Source organism: Mytilus trossulus, chromosome 11 (assembly GCF_036588685.1).
Source record: "Mytilus trossulus isolate FHL-02 chromosome 11, PNRI_Mtr1.1.1.hap1, whole genome shotgun sequence".
Taxonomy (NCBI): domain Eukaryota; kingdom Metazoa; phylum Mollusca; class Bivalvia; order Mytilida; family Mytilidae; genus Mytilus; species Mytilus trossulus.
In genome coordinates, this window is record NC_086383.1 from 3,811,897 (window position 1) to 3,819,369 (window position 7,473).

Sequence of the window (7,473 nt, forward strand, 5' to 3'; positions counted from 1 at the left end):
AAACTTTACAGTTAACCCATCATCGGCCTCATTTAAATTGTATAAATTCCAGCCGGTGAAGTTGACCGTACGATGACCTATCATTGTTAGTTTCTGTGTCATTTGCATGGTCTCATGTGGAAAGTTGTCTCAATGACAATCATACCGCATCTTCTTTTTGCATAATTAGAGTTCGGCATTACGTTAAGATCTTCTCTTGTTTTACAATGCATTTGTAATTATATTATTTAGCACGTATACCTCCTATTAGTACCATTGAGACGTTAAGAATCTACACCTATAGCTCAGTGTAGCTCGTTCAGGTCAATGAAGGCCGTGCAGACGATAGTTTGTACACTATGTATGTAATGCAGTACTGTGTTCTAAATTTAACTTGCTGTAACATACATTGTAAGATATCGTTGCAATTATGATGCAGTTTTAGACTGTTTTTTTTATATTAAATATTGATCTTACGTCACAGAATCGCAGGATTTCCCAGAATTGTCGTGTGTGGTGAGGTACTTGTTGTAAACAGTGATCGACCATAAACCTCCAGTCATACCACTGGAAAACATGGGGCTCACAGATGTAGCTTTCACCATAAAATTAGCTTTTTATTTTACATTATTTGGATTTGTTCTCCATACAATAAATAGGCTTTGGAGCACCCTACTGGGCTACAGGATATAACAGACATGCTGGACTGTGGCAATTTTGCTCTAGATCTACAGGAGTATGTGTTACCATAGATATATCTTTAATGAACCGTACACGTAAGTAGATTTATTCTCCATACAATAGAATGTGGCGCCCCAACTGGATATAACAGACATGCTGGACTATGGCAATATTGCTCTAGGTCTACATGAGTATGTGTTACCATAGATATGTCTGCAATGGGCCGTACGAGTAAGTATAGATTTATCAAGGGCGGATACAGGATTTTGGTGAAGAGGTATGGGACTCCATAAATTAGAGTAAATAGCGCCCAGCAAAGCTATTCGAACACTATATAGGACAATTTTATGCCAAAAATCATACAGATGGAGAAAAAACATGTTATAATGACTTATTTTGGCGATCAAAGAGGGGATAACGAACGCCCTTTACGCCTCTTAGATCCGCCAATGGCGATAATGTATGGGTTATCCTCAAATGTTATTTAAACTGTACAAAAGTGAAGATGTAACCGTGCTTCCTGGCGTCAATTTTATCTTTGAAAATGAGAATATAATCAATGAAAGATCCTGACTGTTATCGCTTTTTATTTTCATGTCCATTCTTTTTTCAGAGGTTGACAAATTCTTAGCAGTACAAGTGCTGGAATGTTTTGGATTGGTCGGATCTATAGTCTGTTTGATATCTATTTGTATTTTGATATTTGGTGGAAGGTGTTCCCAAAATAGATTCATCACCATCTGTAATATATTCTTATTCTTAGCAACTGGTAAGTACAATACATACTTTGATAGAGAGGTTTCGACTGACACAACTTAAACAAGTCTTAGAGTCAGTTCCCTTTTATAGTCATGTTATATGGGTTAAGGTCTCAATAAATAGCTACTTCCATTTAACTGCCCTGTTAGATGGTAAGATTTCGACTGACATAGTTTAAACAAGAATTACTGCCCTTTTACCGCCATGTTGGAGGGTAAGATTTCGACTGACACAGTTTAAACAAGAGTTAATTCGCTTTTACCGCCATGTTGGAGGGTAAGATTTCGACTGACACAGTTTAAACAAGAGTTACTTCAATGTTACTGCCATGTTGGAAGGTAACATTTCGACTGACACAGTTTGAACAAGAGATCCTTCCATTTTACTGCAATTTTGAAGGGTAATATTTCGACTGACACAATTCAAACAAGAGTTTCTTCCCTTTTACCGCCATGTTGAAGGATAAAGTTACGACTAACACAATTTAAACAAGAGTAATTTCTCTTTTTCCGGCATAGGTTAGAGGTTGATGTGCACAAATTCCTTCATAATTCAGCAAAATATATTTTTTGAACTGACTTATAAGTGTTTTCTGTGTACGTTTTGGTGTTGTAATACCAGTTTTGCTCTAGTTGCGTGTCGGTCAGCTTTTATTGGTAGAAGCCGGATTGACCGACCTTAGGAAAACCTGTCAATCAATGTCGAGGGCCCTTTTTTTAACATGTAAATAAGGCTGTAGTCGAGCATGTAGGTCTTGAAAAAACCCAACTGAGGTATTTAGGAGCAGAGTACTTTTACGATTCAAATTCACAGTAGTTACTACACATACCACTCGGCCTTCGTTGCCCATTTATTTAACCTGAAAATAAGCACTAAACTTCTCATGGTTTTGTGTTTCGTGAATTCTATTAGTTGCATTTCTTTAGATTTGCTATATATTGTCAAAACATTTTTGTTATTACTGTTTTTAAGAAATTTTGAGTTATTATTTATTTACAGGTACTGTAATCGTGATTGCTACTATAATGTTCGCCACCATGATAAGTGATATCTTATTTACAGGTACTGTAATCGTGATTGCCACTATAATGTTCGCCACCATGATAAGTGATTTAGATTGGGCATTTGGTCTGGCCACTGTTGGTGGAGTTTGTTTAAGTCTTGCCGGAATATGTCACGTCGTTTTCCTTTGCCAATACGAATAACAAGTAAGGTATGAATGAATAGAAGAAAGACAACTCGAAATTGTTTTTTTGTAAAAAAAATCCCACAAATAAAGTAAACATTTTTTTTTTTAAATTCCACACGTACTACACAATGGCTAGACACAGGATACGAGACACAATTTTTTTTCATAAATGTAAACTATTATACATGTATAGTAAATGCACTCCATTAAAACCATAATCGTTTCATACCCGTAGAGCCTTAAAGAAAAAACGTAAAGTAGAGGAACAATAACACAATGTCATTTTACAGAAAAATAAAGATTCTAATATGACCTCGTTATTACGTTTTGTAAACACAGCCGTGTTCTAATTAGCACAAAATAGGTTTGATACATGCGCACACATTTAACGTTTATCTTTTCGTTAATTGCATTGTTATTGCAACAAAATATACACAATTTAGCAGCTTACATAAACTTTTAATATGAGGCAGGCATAACCTGTAAATGGGGACGAAGTCTGTATGCATTATTTTTTGTAACTTTAATATTTGTTAAAAAAATAAAACGGAAATACCGTAACGTTTCCGATTTTAGTTCTGTTGTTAGGGATTTTAGTTGTGACGTTATTTAAATTATGACGTCATATGCAATGTAAACAAAGAAACGCTTTCATCAGGTAACGTTTTTTCATATCAAAGAATTATTTAAAAAAATGAAAATTGGTATTGCGTTCCCTCCTTTTTATACTAGACTGATAAATATATATTTTACTCAAAGATTCATAACGAGACCGGAAAAAGGAAGTATATTGTAGATTTCTGCGCCGGTCCGGGATTTCAAAACATGACATAAAAAAAAGTTAACGATTTTGAGTTCATTAGTACAATGAAAAATTCGGGAAATTTTCCCGATTTTTTTTTTTTTTTTTTGATTTTTCTACCGTAATTGGGGACTCCGTCCCCATAATATTATATATTGTTTATCAAACAAGATATATTTACCCAGGGGCGGATCCAGCCATTTTAAAAAGGGGGAGGGTTCCAATTATATGTCCCCATTCGAATGCATTGATCGGCCCAAAAAAAGGGGGTTCCAAAGATTGCAATTTCTGGGTATACGCCATCGACACTGTAATTTTGTAATTGTACCCATTTTGGGAAATGACTGAAAGAGGATTTTTTTTAATTGAAAAGGACGAACGTAACCCACCGAAAAATCAGAAGTGAGGTAAGATGCTTTGGAAGAGTAAACTTTTCCTGTTTTACTATATCATTTGTCTTGATGGAATATTATTTTCTGCATAAGTTAGGTCGTTAAGAGTTTCTCGTTTAAATTGTTTTTTTCAGTTACATTTTTCATTTCTGGAAATTTTATTGCCGACTATGCGGTATAGGCTTTGCCCAATGTTGAAGGCTGTACGGTCTGTGTAAGTTTGGTCTCTTGTCGATAGTTGTTTCATTGCCAATCATATCGAATCTTCTATTGTATATGACATTCGTTTCGATTATACGTTTTCGATGAAGAAAGTGAGAATATGCAAACTGTTGGATGGATTAGGGCAAATCTAGCGCACATAACAATGTTATGTAAAGCCTAAAAACTTTGAAGAATTTTGTTTACCATATATAATAAAAGGAAAGTTGTTAGATTGTAAATATGACAATCATTTAAAAAAATAAGGCCTGTACGATCTTAAACAATACTCTTTACTGCAATTACAGTATACAGTTGTAAAAGGGTACCAAACCAAGTCGGAGAAAGGTAGACAACTCTGAAAAAGATTTTTATTAATTTTTTTTATACTGATATTCATTTGCAGATTATTTTCTTTTTTTGGCAAAAGTTTACTTTGTACGAATTCACGATCAAGTAAACTTTTAATTATATATTTTTTAGGTAATTTGTTTGGTTGGTATCATTCTTCAGACAAGTTTGCTGTTTGGCGGAATTAAATAAACGATTACAATATATTCATATGGAAGACGAAAGACGTATACTCCGGGGAGTATCAAGCATCATGAGTCGGAAACCTTCAAAGGACAAAAGACGGAAAGAAAACGGTCGACAAAACTCGACGAAACCTCTTATTCTTAAAACCAGTCAGCGATCCCCGAGCTTCTAGACTCTCAAGGATACGTTAATTCTAGAAAAGAAAAACATTCATACAAACCAGTACATGTACAATGTAAGATTGAGTAATAGCATTCAGTTTTTTTTTTTTTGGGGGGGGGACTCAGTCTTGCTCGTGTGGATAGTTGTCTACCACATCTCCTTATTTTTACATACAAACTCAACAAAGTCAAATATATATAATATTTCGTCATTTTGCTGATTTTAGTTTTCATATCAACTTTAATGTATAAAATGCCTTTAGACTGCTCATACTGACGGAGGATCATAAAATGCCTTTAGACTGCTTATACTGACGGAGGATCATTTGTTATCTGAAATATTTATTGACTTTTGTATTTATTGTTTTATTTTTGTATAATTGTTTTGGTGTTATTGCAAACATTTTAGACTATTTTTTTATCACTTATATCTGACACCCTAATAAGAAGAATTATAGACTTTCTTTACTAATGTAGGACTCTGAACCGTAATGACCACGCTGATTTCAATCTCCCATACAGACAGAGTTGTCGTCCTGTCCCCAAGGTTGCAGTATTGTAATTGACTGCCCAATAGGCTGACATGCAAAACATCTGATCTTTGAAAATAAAAAGATAAAAAATGCTACATAGAAAAAACAATTCATGTTCATATCATGTATGTACTAATGTGAAATTGTGATTTAATCGAAAAAAGGGGGTCTTGCCACGAAGAATAAAAAGTTACGCAATCCTGAAGTCAAAACATTTTTTTCTGCTTTCTGTTTGCTATTTTTACTAGGCCACACCACTCCCAGTAAACATGATATCCTTTCACTTTCTTGGATTGATATCCCCAAAAGATGCAAGATTATTTGTTAAGTCAATATATAAGTTTCAATTCAGCATAAGTCTAAAATCAAACAGAACAAATTTCAGAAAAAAATGCACTCCATGTTCATGCACCGGACACTGGAGTTGTAATACAAGACTGGTACCCTAATCATTGAGGAGAAAAGTACGACAACTCTGTATGTATGTGAGATTGCGCTGATGTACGATCGTTTTTTCATCACACTGAAGTTCTATCTTGTTGAAGTACGATGGTGGTAACGTTAATGTGCTGCAAAGTATCAACAATAAGAAGTGATATAGTTGCTAAAGATATAACTCTTCTCGAGAAACCAAATGACACAGACATTAACAATTAACAACTATAGGTCACTGTACTGTGTCTAACAACAAGCAAGGCCTATTCCACAGAGTCATAGTTGTTATAAAATGCATCGAAATGACAAATGTTTTATAAACAATTCAAACGATAAAACTAATGGCATTATTTGTGTACAAAATAATGAACACAAAACAAATATGTAGCATAGCAAAAACGGCAACCACTGAGTTACACGCTCCTGACTGGTGACAGGCACATGCATACAGAATGTGGCAGGGATGAAATTGTTAGCGGGATCCCAACCCTCACCCTAAAATTGGACCGGGGTGTAGCCGAACAACATAAAAAAGAACTATAAAAATCTGTTGAAATGCCTTAAATCATCAGATATATACAAATAGGAATATATCTAACAAAAACACAGAATGGACGTGGCCGGGTACCTGTTCAACCCAACAACAAAAAGACACTTAGAACAGATCTTAGACATTATGTAATGTCAAGAGACAGGTATATCGATACATTGATCTATGATAGCGGATATGTATATAATGAATATATAATATTTAGTTTACTTTTGATTAACTGATAACAAACTCAATAATACCAATAAAAACAATTTTCAAAAGAATAGTTACAGTGTTGAATTGGAAATCTTTTAGAACATGTAAAATAATCTTATATAAAGGATTGATAATTCTACAAAGATCGTTTTTTAAATTTCTGGGCAAGGTAATCAATATCTCCGTAAGAATGTGCCTCCCTGTCTGCCATAGGTTTTCTATAGATACAAACAAACTGTTTTTCGTTCATTTTTTTAAATAAATAAGGCCGTTAGTTTTCTCGTTTGAATTGTTTTACATTGTCTTATCGGGGCCTTTTTATAGCTGACTATGCGATATGGATTTGGCTCATTGTTGAAGGCCGTACGATGACCTATAGTTGCTAATGTCTGTGTCATTTTGGTCTTTTGTGGATAGTTGTCTCATTAGCAATCATACCACATCTTCGTTTTTATATATGCAAAACCAAATCTTTATATCTTTGAATGAATTTAGTAAAGGCTTGAAGTAATTTGCGGTAATGAAATAGCTGACCAAATGGTTGACATTGCTAGTATATGAAAATGACATCTGCAATATATTATATTCCAAATGACCTATATGTTACCAGAGACATATAATATGTATTATATGTCTCTGATGTTACCAATTATAAGACACTTTACGACCTTCATCAATGATACACACACATCTGAAGGCATTCTTTCGTATCACAATTGAAATTACACACGCTCCTCCTTAAAATTAAATTCTTTCAAAACATCAATTTTCCTCGACATCTAACTTGTACAAAGTTTTCTTTAAATTGAACAGAAAACGAAAAACACAAAAAGAATAATCATGATTTTGATAGAATTTCGATATTTAAATCAAAGTACTGAAATACTATACATCGGATGACCGCAAGTTCTTGTTGATGGTCCGACAAGCACTTGTTTCAGAAAAAAATACACATCTCTATATAAAAAAGAAGATGTGGTATGATTGCCAATGAGACAACTATCCACAAAAGACCAAAATGACACAAACATTAAAAACTATACGTCACCTTACGAC

The 7,473-nt window shown here is 34.1% G+C and overlaps 1 long non-coding RNA gene across 2 annotated transcripts; it reads left to right on the top strand.

The window, feature by feature from the left end:
• The first annotated feature begins 328 nt into the window (after positions 1 to 328).
• On the top strand, positions 329 to 5,393 carry LOC134691671 (uncharacterized). 2 transcript variants are annotated; one of them, XR_010102175.1, is made up of 4 exons: positions 329 to 755; positions 1,274 to 1,429; positions 2,482 to 2,632; positions 4,487 to 5,393. It is a non-coding gene; the product is annotated as an uncharacterized LOC134691671 (long non-coding RNA). The 2 variants fall into 2 exon arrangements; XR_010102176.1 differs by having other exon boundaries at positions 2,482 to 2,627.
• The last annotated feature ends 2,080 nt before the right edge of the window (positions 5,394 to 7,473 follow it).